This window comes from Mixophyes fleayi, chromosome 10 (genome assembly GCF_038048845.1).
Source record: "Mixophyes fleayi isolate aMixFle1 chromosome 10, aMixFle1.hap1, whole genome shotgun sequence".
Lineage (NCBI taxonomy): Eukaryota > Metazoa > Chordata > Amphibia > Anura > Limnodynastidae > Mixophyes > Mixophyes fleayi.
Genome location: NC_134411.1, coordinates 66,208,933 through 66,223,455, shown reverse-complemented (window position 1 = coordinate 66,223,455; position 14,523 = coordinate 66,208,933). Strand labels below are relative to the sequence as shown.

General features: G+C 34.7%; 11 non-coding genes across 11 annotated transcripts; all 11 read left to right on the top strand.

Annotated features, from left to right (window-relative positions):
- The first annotated feature begins 2,029 nt into the window (after positions 1-2,029).
- TRNAD-GUC (transfer RNA aspartic acid (anticodon GUC)) lies at positions 2,030-2,101 on the top strand. The gene has a single exon. It is a non-coding gene; the product is annotated as a tRNA-Asp (tRNA).
- An 870-nt stretch (positions 2,102-2,971) lies between these two features.
- Positions 2,972-3,043, top strand: TRNAD-GUC (transfer RNA aspartic acid (anticodon GUC)). Its single transcript has one exon. It is a non-coding gene; the product is annotated as a tRNA-Asp (tRNA).
- An 870-nt stretch (positions 3,044-3,913) lies between these two features.
- On the top strand, positions 3,914-3,985 carry TRNAD-GUC (transfer RNA aspartic acid (anticodon GUC)). Its single transcript has one exon. It is a non-coding gene; the product is annotated as a tRNA-Asp (tRNA).
- An 870-nt stretch (positions 3,986-4,855) lies between these two features.
- On the top strand, positions 4,856-4,928 carry TRNAD-GUC (transfer RNA aspartic acid (anticodon GUC)). The gene has a single exon. It is a non-coding gene; the product is annotated as a tRNA-Asp (tRNA).
- An 870-nt stretch (positions 4,929-5,798) lies between these two features.
- On the top strand, positions 5,799-5,870 carry TRNAD-GUC (transfer RNA aspartic acid (anticodon GUC)). The gene has a single exon. It is a non-coding gene; the product is annotated as a tRNA-Asp (tRNA).
- An 870-nt stretch (positions 5,871-6,740) lies between these two features.
- TRNAD-GUC (transfer RNA aspartic acid (anticodon GUC)) lies at positions 6,741-6,812 on the top strand. Its single transcript has one exon. It is a non-coding gene; the product is annotated as a tRNA-Asp (tRNA).
- Positions 6,813-7,682: 870 nt separating this feature from the next.
- TRNAD-GUC (transfer RNA aspartic acid (anticodon GUC)) lies at positions 7,683-7,754 on the top strand. Its single transcript has one exon. It is a non-coding gene; the product is annotated as a tRNA-Asp (tRNA).
- Positions 7,755-11,460: 3,706 nt separating this feature from the next.
- On the top strand, positions 11,461-11,533 carry TRNAD-GUC (transfer RNA aspartic acid (anticodon GUC)). The gene has a single exon. It is a non-coding gene; the product is annotated as a tRNA-Asp (tRNA).
- Positions 11,534-12,392: 859 nt separating this feature from the next.
- Positions 12,393-12,464, top strand: TRNAD-GUC (transfer RNA aspartic acid (anticodon GUC)). Its single transcript has one exon. It is a non-coding gene; the product is annotated as a tRNA-Asp (tRNA).
- An 870-nt stretch (positions 12,465-13,334) lies between these two features.
- TRNAD-GUC (transfer RNA aspartic acid (anticodon GUC)) lies at positions 13,335-13,406 on the top strand. Its single transcript has one exon. It is a non-coding gene; the product is annotated as a tRNA-Asp (tRNA).
- An 870-nt stretch (positions 13,407-14,276) lies between these two features.
- TRNAD-GUC (transfer RNA aspartic acid (anticodon GUC)) lies at positions 14,277-14,348 on the top strand. Its single transcript has one exon. It is a non-coding gene; the product is annotated as a tRNA-Asp (tRNA).
- The last annotated feature ends 175 nt before the right edge of the window (positions 14,349-14,523 follow it).

The following is a 14,523-nucleotide window of genomic DNA, read 5'->3' as shown; positions in this document are numbered from 1 at the left end:
TTTTTTTTTTACTTTTGCATCAAGCAAAGCAGCTTACCATTCAGCAAAATGTTGATTTAAGTTGTGCATCTTCTGATTAGCGGCAGAGATGGCATTGAAATCTCCCCATTGGAGGGAGTTTTCCCAAAAAAACATGTCAAGTTGTTCCTCGTTAGTATAGTGGTGAGTATCCCCGCCTGTCACGCAGGAGACCGGGGTTCGATTCCCCAAAGGGGAGTCCTTAACATTTTTTATTTTTTCTGTAACATAAGTACTTGTGGGAAGTGTTGCATGCTAGTACGATTATTTCCTGCCGTGATGCAGGAAAAGACAGTAATATTTATGCATTAACCTTAGTTTAAATACAACTTACCTTTTTTGCCCACATTCATAGTTTATGTACACTTTCTTTTAAAGTCATTTAGAAAAAATCATTTTGGCCAAAAATTTAATTTATCAGGTGATTAACAAACACTTTAGATTAGCCAAAAACATTAAAAATTCCCAATTTTTGAAAACATATACTATTGTCCCCTGTGACAAAATATTTTGTGTCAGTTGTTCTACGTCATTTAGCAGGGCATATTTAATCAGTGTTAATGGCAAAAGGTAACAGAATTAAAGCAAGCCATTATTATGCATAAAAAGGGATAACAATATGCAGGAAAATATAGCTAAATATATTTCTTGAAAGGGATAAGAAACATCTTTTTGAAATGTTTTGGAGCATTAATTTCATAAAATGTCCTTTGAGTCATATTGTAGTGTAGCAGAATATCCATGCATGACTGTACAGGAGTGTCTCCTGATGAAAACCCGAAAAACATTGGGCAAATATATACTGTGCCAGGAAAATACTGCTTTAGCTTAATCTTACACTTTCTCTACTCAAGGTCATGTAAATAATGCAGTCTATGTTTTTTTTAATTCTCTCTGTTTGGCAACAATCCCGCTAACTACACATTTTTGTATACTTTTGCATCAAGCAAAGTAGCTTACCATTCAGCAAAATGTTGATTTAAGTTGTGCATCTTCTGATTAGCGGCAGAGATGGCATTAAAATCTCCCCATTGGAGGGAGTTTCCCCAGAAACACATGTCAAGTTATTCCTCGTTAGTATAGTGGTGAGTATCCCCGCCTGTCACGCGGGAGACCGGGGTTCAATTCCCCGAAAGAGGAGTCCTTAACATTTTTTATTTTTTCTGTAACATAAGCACTTGTGGGAAGTGTTGCATGCTAGTACGATTATTTCCTGCCGTGATGCAGGAAAAGACAGTAATATTTATGCATTAACCTTAGTTTAAATACAACTTACCTTTTTTGCCCACATTCATAGTTTATGTACACTTTCTTTTAAAGTCATTTAGAAAAAATCATTTTGGCCAAAAATTTAATTTATCAGGTGATTAACAAACACTTTAGATTAGCCAAAAACATTAAAAATTCCCAATTTTAGAAAACATATACTATTGTCCTCTGTGACAAAATATTTTGTGTCAGTTGTTTTACGTCATTTAGCAGGGCATATTTAATCAGTGTTAATGGCAAAAGGTAAAAGAATTAAAGCAAGCCATTATTATGCATAAAAAGGGATAAAAATATGCAGGAAAATATAGCTAAATATATTTCTTGAAAGGGATAAGAAACATCTTTTTGAAATGTTTTGGAGCATTAATTTCATAAAATGTCCTTCGAGTCATATTGTAGTGTAGCAGATTATCCATGCATGACTGTACAGGAGTGTCTCCTGACGAAAACCCAAAAAAAAGTGGGCAAATATATACTGTGCCAGGAAAATACTGCTTTAACTTAATCTTACACTCTCTTTACTCAGGGTCATGTAAATAATGCAGTCTATGTTTTTTTTTAATTCTCTCTGTTTGGCAACAATCCCGCTAACTACACATTTTTTTTTACTTTTGCATCAAGCAAAGCAGCTTACCATTCAGCAAAATGTTGATTTAAGTTGTGCATCTTCTGATTAGCGGCAGAGATGGCATTAAAATCTCCCTATTGGAGGGAGTTTTCCCAAAAACACATGTCAGGTTATTCCTCGTTAGTATAGTGGTGAGTATCCCCGCCTGTCACGCGGGAGACCGGGGTTCGATTCCCTGACGGGGAGTCCTTAACAATTTTTATTTTTTCTGTAACATAAGCACTTGTGGGAAATGTTGCATGCTAGTACGATTATTTCCTGCCGTGATGCAGGAAAAGACAGTAATATTTATGCATTAACCTTAGTTTAAATACAACTTACCTTTTTTGCCCACATTCATAGTTTATGTACACTTTCTTTTAAAGTCATTTAGAAAAAATCATTTTGGCCAAAAATTTAATTTATCAGGTGATTAACAAAAACTTTAGATTAGCCAAAAACATTAAAAATTCCCAATTTTAGAAAACATATACTATTGTCCTCTGTGCCACAATATTTTGTGTCAGTTGTTTTACATCATTTAGCAGGGCATTTTTAATGAGTGTTAATGGCAAAAGGTAACGGAATTAAAGCAAGCCATTATTATGCATAAAAAGGGATAAAAATATGCAGGAAAATATAGCTAAATATATTTCTTGAAAGGGATAAGAAACATCTTTTTGAAATGTTTTGGAGCATTAATTTCATAAAATGTCCTTCGAGTCATATTGTAGTGTAGCAGATTATCCATGCATGACTGTACAGGAGTGTCTCCTGACGAAAACCCAAAGAACAGTGGGCAAATATATACTGTGCCAGGAAAATACTGCTTTAGCTTAATCTTACACTCTCTTTACTCAGGGTCATGTAAATAATGCAGTCTATGTTTTTTTTCAATTCTCTCTGTTTGGCAACAATCCCGCTAACTACACATTTTTTTTTACTTTTGCATCAAGCAAAGCAGCTTACCATTCAGCAAAATGTTGATTTAAGTTGTGCATCTTCTGATTAGCGGCAGAGATGGCATTGAAATCTCCCCATTGGAGGGAGTTTTCCCAAAAACACATGTCAAGTTATTCCTCGTTAGTATAGTGGTGAGTATCCCCGCCTGTCACGCGGGAGACCAGGGTTCGATTCCCTGACGGGGAGTCCTTAACAATTTTTATTTTTTCTGTAACATAAGCACTTGTGGGAAGTGTTGCATGCTAGTACGATTATTTCCTGCCGTGATGCAGGAAAAGACAGTAATATTTATGCATTAACCTTAGTTTAAATACAACTTACCTTTTTTGCCCACATTCATAGTTTATGTACACTTTCTTTTAAAGTCATTTAGAAAAAATCATTTTGGCCAAAAATTTAATTTATCAGGTGATTAACAAACACTTTAGATTAGCCAAAAACATAAAAATTTCCCAATTTTAGAAAACATATACTATTGTCCTCTGTGCCACAATATTTTGTGTCAGTTGTTTTACGTCATTTAGCAGGGCATTTTTAATGAGTGTTAATGGCAAAAGGTAACAGAATTAAAGCATGCCATTATTATGCATAAAAAGAGATAAAAATATGCAGGAAAATATAGCTAAATATATTTCTTGAAAGGGATAAGAAACATCTTTTTGAAATGTTTTGGAGCATTAATTTCATAAAATGTCCTTTGAGTCATATTGTAGTGTAGCAGATTATCCATGCATGACTGTACAGGAGTGTCTCCTGACGAAAACCCGAAAAACAGTGGGCAAATATATACTATGCCAGGAAAATACTGCTTTAGCTTAATCTTACACTCTCTCTACTCAAGGTCATGTAAATAATGCAGTCTATGTTTTTTTTCAATTCTCTCTGTTTGGCAACAATCCCGCTAACTACACATTTTTGTTTACTTTTGCATCAAGCAAAGTAGCTTACCATTCAGCAAAATGTTGATTTAAGTTGTGCATCTTCTGATTAGCGGCAGAGATGGCATTAAAATCTCCCCATTTGAGGGAGTTTCCCCAAAAACAGATGTCAAGTTATTCCTCGTTAGTATAGTGGTGAGTATCCCCGCCTGTCACGCGGGAGACCGGGGTTCGATTCCCCGACGGGGAGTTCTTAACATTTTTTATTTTTTGTGTAACATAAGCACTTGTGGGAAGTGTTGCATGCTAGTACGATTATTTCCTGCCGTGATGCAGGAAAAGACAGTAATATTTATGCATTAACCTTAGTTTAAATACAACTTACCTTTTTTGCCCACATTCATAGTTTATGTACACTTTCTTTTAAAGTCATTTAGAAAAAATCATTTTGGCCAAAAATTTAATTTATCAGGTGATTAACAAACACTTTAGATTAGCCAAAAACATTAAAAATTCCCAATTTTTGAAAACATATACTATTGTCCCCTGTGACAAAATATTTTGTGTCAGTTGTTTTACGTCATTTAGCAGGGCATATTTAATCAGTGTTAATGGCAAAAGGTAACAGAATTAAAGCAAGCCATTATTATACATAAAAAGGGATAACAATATGCAGGAAAATATAGCTAAATATATTTCTTGAAAGGGATAAGAAACATCTTTTTGAAATGTTTTGGAGCATTAATTTCATAAAATGTCCTTTGAGTCATATTGTAGTGTAGCAGATTATCCATGCATGACTGTACAGGAGTGTCTCCTGATGAAAACCCGAAAAACATTGGGCAAATATATACTGTGCCAGGAAAATACTGCTTTAGCTTAATCTTACACTCTCTCTACTCAAGGTCATGTAAATAATGCAGTCTATGTTTTTTTTCAATTCTCTCTGTTTGGCAACAATCCCGCTAACTACACATTTTTGTTTACTTTTTCATCAAGCAAAGCAGCGTACCATTCAGCAAAATGTTGATTTAAGTTGTGCATCTTCTGATTAGCGGCAGAGATGGCATTAAAATCTCCCCATTTGAGGGAGTTTCCCCAAAAACACATGTCAAGTTATTCCTCGTTAGTATAGTGGTGAGTATCCCCCGCCTGTCACGCGGGAGACCGGGGTTCGATTCCCCGACGGGGAGTTCTTAACATTTTTTATTTTTTGTGTAACATAAGCACTTGTGGGAAGTGTTGCATGCTAGTACGATTATTTCCTGCCGTGATGCAGGAAAAGACAGTAATATTTATGCATTAACCTTAGTTTAAATACAACTTACCTTTTTTGCCCACATTCATAGTTTATGTACACTTTCTTTTAAAGTCATTTAGAAAAAATCATTTTGGCCAAAAATTTAATTTATCAGGTGATTAACAAACACTTTAGATTAGCCAAAAACATTAAAAATTCCCAATTTTTGAAAACATATACTATTGTCCCCTGTGACAAAATATTTTGTGTCAGTTGTTTTACGTCATTTAGCAGGGCATATTTAATCAGTGTTAATGGCAAAAGGTAACAGAATTAAAGCAAGCCATTATTATGCATAAAAAGGGATAACAATATGCAGGAAAATATAGCTAAATATATTTCTTGAAAGGGATAAGAAACATCTTTTTGAAATGTTTTGGAGCATTAATTTCATAAAATGTCCTTTGAGTCATATTGTAGTGTAGCAGATTATCCATGCATGACTGTACAGGAGTGTCTCCTGATGAAAACCCGAAAAACATTGGGCAAATATATACTGTGCCAGGAAAATACTGCTTTAGCTTAATCTTACACTCTCTCTACTCAAGGTCATGTAAATAATGCAGTCTATGTTTTTTTTCAATTCTCTCTGTTTGGCAACAATCCCGCTAACTACACATTTTTTTATACTTTTGCATCAAGCAAAGTAGCTTACCATTCAGCAAAATGTTGATTTAAGTTGTGCATCTTCTGATTAGCGGCAGAGATGGCATTAAAATCTCCCCATTTGAGGGTGTTTCCCCAAAAACACATGTCAAGTTATTCCTCGTTAGTATAGTGGTGAGTATCCCCGCCTGTCACGCGGGAGACCGGGGTTCGATTCCCCGACGGGGAGTTCTTAACATTTTTTATTTTTTGTGTAACATAAGCACTTGTGGGAAGTGTTGCATGCTAGTACGATTATTTCCTGCCGTGATGCAGGAAAAGACAGTAATATTTATGCATTAACATTAGTTTAAATACAACTTACCTTTTTTGCCCACATTCATAGTTTATGTACACTTTCTTTTAAAGTCATTTAGAAAAAATCATTTTGGCCAAAAATTTAATTTATCAGGTGATTAACAAACACTTTAGATTAGCCAAAAACATTAAAAATTCCCAATTTTTGAAAACATATACTATTGTCCCCTGTGACAAAATATTTTGTGTCAGTTGTTTTACGTCATTTAGCAGGGCATATTTAATCAGTGTTAATGGCAAAAGGTAACAGAATTAAAGCAAGCCATTATTATGCATAAAAAGGGATAACAATATGCAGGAAAATATAGCTAAATATATTTCTTGAAAGGGATAAGAAACATCTTTTTGAAATGTTTTGGAGCATTAATTTCATAAAATGTCCTTTGAGTCATATTGTAGTGTAGCAGATTATCCATGCATGACTGTACAGGAGTGTCTCCTGATGAAAACCCGAAAAACATTGGGCAAATATATACTGTGCCAGGAAAATACTGCTTTAGCTTAATCTTACACTCTCTCTACTCAAGGTCATGTAAATAATGCAGTCTATGTTTTTTTTCAATTCTCTCTGTTTGGCAACAATCCCGCTAACTACACATTTTTTTATACTTTTGCATCAAGCAAAGTAGCTTACCATTCAGCAAAATGTTGATTTAAGTTGTGCATCTTCTGATTAGCGGCAGAGATGGCATTAAAATCTCCCCATTTGAGGGTGTTTCCCCAAAAACACATGTCAAGTTATTCCTCGTTAGTATAGTGGTGAGTATCCCCGCCTGTCACGCGGGAGACCGGGGTTCGATTCCCCGACGGGGAGTTCTTAACATTTTTTATTTTTTGTGTAACATAAGCATTTGTGGGAAGTGTTGCATGCTAGTACGATTATTTCCTGCCGTGATGCAGGAAAAGACAGTAATATTTATGCATTAACCTTAGTTTAAATACAACTTACCTTTTTTGCCCACATTCATAGTTTATGTACACTTTCTTTTAAAGTCATTTAGAAAAAATCATTTTGGCCAAAAATTTAATTTATCAGGTGATTAACAAACACTTTAGATTAGCCAAAAACATTAAAAATTCCCAATTTTTGAAAACATATACTATTGTCCCCTGTGACAAAATATTTTGTGTCAGTTGTTTTACGTCATTTAGCAGGGCATATTTAATCAGTGTTAATGGCAAAAGGTAACAGAATTAAAGCAAGCCATTATTATGCATAAAAAGGGATAACAATATGCAGGAAAATATAGCTAAATATATTTCTTGAAAGGGATAAGAAACATCTTTTTGAAATGTTTTGGAGCATTAATTTCATAAAATGTCCTTTGAGTCATATTGTAGTGTAGCAGATTATCCATGCATGACTGTACAGGAGTGTCTCCTGATGAAAACCCGAAAAACATTGGGCAAATATATACTGTGCCAGGAAAATACTGCTTTAGCTTAATCTTACACTCTCTCTACTCAAGGTCATGTAAATAATGCAGTCTATGTTTTTTTTCAATTCTCTCTGTTTGGCAACAATCCCGCTAACTACACATTTTTTTATACTTTTGCATCAAGCAAAGTAGCTTACCATTCAGCAAAATGTTGATTTAAGTTGTGCATCTTCTGATTAGCGGCAGAGATGGCATTAAAATCTCCCCATTTGAGGGTGTTTCCCCAAAAACACATGTCAAGTTATTCCTCGTTAGTATAGTGGTGAGTATCCCCGCCTGTCACGCGGGAGACCGGGGTTCGATTCCCCGACGGGGAGTTCTTAACATTTTTTATTTTTTGTGTAACATAAGCACTTGTGGGAAGTGTTGCATGCTAGTACGATTATTTCCTGCCGTGATGCAGGAAAAGACAGTAATATTTATGCATTAACCTTAGTTTAAATACAACTTACCTTTTTTGCCCACATTCATAGTTTATGTACACTTTCTTTTAAAGTCATTTAGAAAAAATCATTTTGGCCAAAAATTTAATTTATCAGGTGATTAACAAACACTTTAGATTAGCCAAAAACATTAAAAATTCCCAATTTTAGAAAACATATACTATTGTCCTCTGTGACAAAATATTTTGTGTCAGTTGTTTTACGTCATTTAGCAGGGCATATTTAATCAGTGTTAATGGCAAAAGGTAAAAGAATTAAAGCAAGCCATTATTATGCATAAAAAAGGATAACAATATGCAGGAAAATATAGCTAAATATATTTCTTGAAAGGGATAAGAAACATCTTTTTGAAATGTTTTGGAGCATTAATTTCATAAAATGTCCTTCGAGTCATATTGTAGTGTAGCAGATTATCCATGCATGACTGTACAGGAGTGTCTCCTGACGAAAACCCGAAAAACAGTGGGCAAATATATACTGTGCCAGGAAAATACTGCTTTAGCTTAATCTTACACTCTCTCTACTCAAGGTCATGTAAATAATGCAGTCTATGTTTTTTTTCAATTCTCTCTGTTTGGCAACAATCCCGCTAACTACACATTTTTGTTTACTTTTGCATCAAGCAAAGTAGCTTACCATTCAGCAAAATGTTGATTTAAGTTGTGCATCTTCTGATTAGCGGCAGAGATGGCATTAAAATCTCCCCATTTTGAGGGGAGTTTCCCCCAAAAACACATGTCAAGTTATTCCTCGTTAGTATAGTGGTGAGTATCCCCACCTGTCACGCGGGAGACCGGGGTTCAATTCCCCGACGGGGAGTACTTAACATTTTTTATTTTTTGTGTAACATAAGCACTTGTGGGAAGTGTTGCATGCTAGTACGATTATTTCCTGCCGTGATGCAGGAAAAGACAGTAATATTTATGCATTAACCTTAGTTTAAATACAACTTACCTTTTTTGCCCACATTCATAGTTTATGTACACTTTCTTTTAAAGTCATTTAGAAAAAATCATTTTGGCCAAAAATTTAATTTATCAGGTGATTAACAAACACTTTAGATTAGCCAAAAACATAAAAAATTCCCAATTTTAGAAAACATATACTATTGTCCTCTGTGACAAAATATTTTGTGTCAGTTGTTTTACGTCATTTAGCAGGGCATTTTTAATGAGTGTTAATGGCAAAAGGTAACAGAATTAAAGCAAGCCATTATTATGCATAAAAAGAGATAAAAATATGCAGGAAAATATAGCTAAATATATTTCTTGAAAGGGATAAGAAACATCTTTTTGAAATGTTTTGGAGCATTAATTTCATAAAATGTCCTTTGAGTCATATTGTAGTGTAGCAGAATATCCATGCATGACTGTACAGGAGTGTCTCCTGATGAAAACCCGAAAAACATTGGGGCAAATATATACTGTGCCAGGAAAATACTGCTTTAGCTTAATCTTACACTTTCTCTACTCAAGGTCATGTAAATAATGCAGTCTATGTTTTTTTTTAATTCTCTCTGTTTGGCAACAATCCCGCTAACTACACATTTTTGTATACTTTTGCATCAAGCAAAGTAGCTTACCATTCAGCAAAATGTTGATTTAAGTTGTGCATCTTCTGATTAGCGGCAGAGATGGCATTAAAATCTCCCCATTGGAGGGAGTTTCCCCAGAAACACATGTCAAGTTATTCCTCGTTAGTATAGTGGTGAGTATCCCCGCCTGTCACGCGGGAGACCGGGGTTCAATTCCCCGAAAGAGGAGTCCTTAACATTTTTTATTTTTTCTGTAACATAAGCACTTGTGGAAGTGTTGCATGCTAGTACGATTATTTCCTGCCGTGATGCAGGAAAAGACAGTAATATTTATGCATTAACCTTAGTTTAAATACAACTTACCTTTTTTTGCCCACATTCATAGTTTATGTACACTTTCTTTTAAAGTCATTTAGAAAAAATCATTTTGGCCAAAAATTTAATTTATCAGGTGATTAACAAACACTTTAGATTAGCCAAAAACATTAAAAATTCCCAATTTTAGAAAACATATACTATTGTCCTCTGTGACAAAATATTTTGTGTCAGTTGTTTTACGTCATTTAGCAGGGCATATTTAATCAGTGTTAATGGCAAAAGGTAAAAGAATTAAAGCAAGCCATTATTATGCATAAAAAGGGGATAAAAATATGCAGGAAAATATAGCTAAATATATTTCTTGAAAGGGATAAGAAACATCTTTTTGAAATGTTTTGGAGCATTAATTTCATAAAATGTCCTTCGAGTCATATTGTAGTGTAGCAGATTATCCATGCATGACTGTACAGGAGTGTCTCCTGACGAAAACCCAAAAAAAAGTGGGCAAATATATACTGTGCCAGGAAAATACTGCTTTAACTTAATCTTACACTCTCTTTACTCAGGGTCATGTAAATAATGCAGTCTATGTTTTTTTTTAATTCTCTCTGTTTGGCAACAATCCCGCTAACTACACATTTTTTTTTACTTTTGCATCAAGCAAAGCAGCTTACCATTCAGCAAAATGTTGATTTAAGTTGTGCATCTTCTGATTAGCGGCAGAGATGGCATTAAAATCTCCCTATTGGAGGGAGTTTTCCCAAAAACACATGTCAGGTTATTCCTCGTTAGTATAGTGGTGAGTATCCCCCGCCTGTCACGCGGGAGACCGGGGTTCGATTCCCTGACGGGGAGTCCTTAACAATTTTTATTTTTTCTGTAACATAAGCACTTGTGGGAAATGTTGCATGCTAGTACGATTATTTCCTGCCGTGATGCAGGAAAAGACAGTAATATTTATGCATTAACCTTAGTTTAAATACAACTTACCTTTTTTGCCCACATTCATAGTTTATGTACACTTTCTTTTAAAGTCATTTAGAAAAAATCATTTTGGCCAAAAATTTAATTTATCAGGTGATTAACAAAAACTTTAGATTAGCCAAAAAACATTAAAAATTCCCAATTTTAGAAAACATATACTATTGTCCTCTGTGCCACAATATTTTGTGTCAGTTGTTTTACATCATTTAGCAGGGCATTTTTAATGAGTGTTAATGGCAAAAGGTAACGGAATTAAAGCAAGCCATTATTATGCATAAAAAGGGATAAAAATATGCAGGAAAATATAGCTAAATATATTTCTTGAAAGGGATAAGAAACATCTTTTTGAAATGTTTTGGAGCATTAATTTCATAAAATGTCCTTCGAGTCATATTGTAGTGTAGCAGATTATCCATGCATGACTGTACAGGAGTGTCTCCTGACGAAAACCCAAAGAACAGTGGGGCAAATATATACTGTGCCAGGAAAATACTGCTTTAGCTTAATCTTACACTCTCTTTACTCAGGGTCATGTAAATAATGCAGTCTATGTTTTTTTTCAATTCTCTCTGTTTGGCAACAATCCCGCTAACTACACATTTTTTTTTTACTTTTGCATCAAGCAAAGCAGCTTACCATTCAGCAAAATGTTGATTTAAGTTGTGCATCTTCTGATTAGCGGCAGAGATGGCATTGAAATCTCCCCATTGGAGGGAGTTTTCCCAAAAACACATGTCAAGTTATTCCTCGTTAGTATAGTGGTGAGTATCCCCCGCCTGTCACGCGGGAGACCAGGGTTCGATTCCCTGACGGGGAGTCCTTAACAATTTTTATTTTTTCTGTAACATAAGCACTTGTGGGAAGTGTTGCATGCTAGTACGATTATTTCCTGCCGTGATGCAGGAAAAGACAGTAATATTTATGCATTAACCTTAGTTTAAATACAACTTACCTTTTTTGCCCACATTCATAGTTTATGTACACTTTCTTTTAAAGTCATTTAGAAAAAAATCATTTTGGCCAAAAATTTAATTTATCAGGTGATTAACAAACACTTTAGATTAGCCAAAAACATAAAATTTCCCAATTTTAGAAAACATATACTATTGTCCTCTGTGCCACCAATATTTTGTGTCAGTTGTTTTACGTCATTTAGCAGGGCATTTTTAATGAGTGTTAATGGCAAAAGGGTAACAGAATTAAAGCATGCCATTATTATGCATAAAAAGAGATAAAAATATGCAGGAAAATATAGCTAAATATATTTCTTGAAAGGGATAAGAAACATCTTTTTGAAATGTTTTGGAGCATTAATTTCATAAAATGTCCTTTGAGTCATATTGTAGTGTAGCAGATTATCCATGCATGACTGTAAGACGAAAACCCGAAAAACAGTGGGCAAATATATACTATGCCAGGAAAATACTGCTTTAGCTTAATCTTACACTCTCTCTACTCAAGGTCATGTAAATAATGCAGTCTATGTTTTTTTTCAATTCTCTCTGTTTGGCAACAATCCCGCTAACTACACATTTTTGTTTACTTTTGCATCAAGCAAAGTAGCTTACCATTCAGCAAAATGTTGATTTAAGTTGTGCATCTTCTGATTAGCGGCAGAGATGGCATTAAAATCTCCCCATTTGAGGGAGTTTCCCCAAAAACAGATGTCAAGTTATTCCTCGTTAGTATAGTGGTGAGTATCCCCGCCTGTCACGCGGGAGACCGGGGTTCGATTCCCCGACGGGGAGTTCTTAACATTTTTTATTTTTTGTGTAACATAAGCACTTGTGGGAAGTGTTGCATGCTAGTACGATTATTTCCTGCCGTGATGCAGGAAAAGACAGTAATATTTATGCATTAACCTTAGTTTAAATACAACTTACCTTTTTTGCCCACATTCATAGTTTATGTACACTTTCTTTTAAAGTCATTTAGAAAAAATCATTTTGGCCAAAAATTTAATTTATCAGGTGATTAACAAACACTTTAGATTAGCCAAAAACATTAAAAATTCCCAATTTTTGAAAACATATACTATTGTCCCCTGTGACAAAATATTTTGTGTCAGTTGTTTTACGTCATTTAGCAGGGCATATTTAATCAGTGTTAATGGCAAAAGGTAACAGAATTAAAGCAAGCCATTATTATACATAAAAAGGGATAACAATATGCAGGAAAATATAGCTAAATATATTTCTTGAAAGGGATAAGAAACATCTTTTTGAAATGTTTTGGAGCATTAATTTCATAAAATGTCCTTTGAGTCATATTGTAGTGTAGCAGATTATCCATGCATGACTGTACAGGAGTGTCTCCTGATGAAAACCCGAAAAACATTGGGCAAATATATACTGTGCCAGGAAAATACTGCTTTAGCTTAATCTTACACTCTCTCTACTCAAGGTCATGTAAATAATGCAGTCTATGTTTTTTTTCAATTCTCTCTGTTTGGCAACAATCCCGCTAACTACACATTTTTGTTTACTTTTTCATCAAGCAAAGCAGCGTACCATTCAGCAAAATGTTGATTTAAGTTGTGCATCTTCTGATTAGCGGCAGAGATGGCATTAAAATCTCCCCATTTGAGGGAGTTTCCCCAAAAACACATGTCAAGTTATTCCTCGTTAGTATAGTGGTGAGTATCCCCGCCTGTCACGCGGGAGACCGGGGTTCGATTCCCCGACGGGGAGTTCTTAACATTTTTTATTTTTTGTGTAACATAAGCACTTGTGGGAAGTGTTGCATGCTAGTACGATTATTTCCTGCCGTGATGCAGGAAAAGACAGTAATATTTATGCATTAACCTTAGTTTAAATACAACTTACCTTTTTTGCCCACATTCATAGTTTATGTACACTTTCTTTTAAAGTCATTTAGAAAAAATCATTTTGGCCAAAAATTTAATTTATCAGGTGATTAACAAACACTTTAGATTAGCCAAAAACATTAAAAATTCCCAATTTTTGAAAACATATACTATTGTCCCCTGTGACAAAATATTTTGTGTCAGTTGTTTTACGTCATTTAGCAGGGCATATTTAATCAGTGTTAATGGCAAAAGGTAACAGAATTAAAGCAAGCCATTATTATGCATAAAAAGGGATAACAATATGCAGGAAAATATAGCTAAATATATTTCTTGAAAGGGATAAGAAACATCTTTTTGAAATGTTTTGGAGCATTAATTTCATAAAATGTCCTTTGAGTCATATTGTAGTGTAGCAGATTATCCATGCATGACTGTACAGGAGTGTCTCCTGATGAAAACCCGAAAAACATTGGGCAAATATATACTGTGCCAGGAAAATACTGCTTTAGCTTAATCTTACACTCTCTCTACTCAAGGTCATGTAAATAATGCAGTCTATGTTTTTTTTCAATTCTCTCTGTTTGGCAACAATCCCGCTAACTACACATTTTTTTATATTTTTGCATCAAGCAAAGTAGCTTACCATTCAGCAAAATGTTGATTTAAGTTGTGCATCTTCTGATTAGCGGCAGAGATGGCATTAAAATCTCCCCATTTGAGGGTGTTTCCCCAAAAACACATGTCAAGTTATTCCTCGTTAGTATAGTGGTGAGTATCCCCGCCTGTCACGCGGGAGACCGGGGTTCGATTCCCCGACGGGGAGTTCTTAACATTTTTTATTTTTTGTGTAACATAAGCACTTGTGGGAAGTGTTGCATGCTAGTACGATTATTTCCTGCCGTGATGCAGGAAAAGACAGTAATATTTATGCATTAACCTTAGTTTAAATACAACTTACCTTTTTTGCCCACATTCATAGTTTATGTACACTTTCTTTT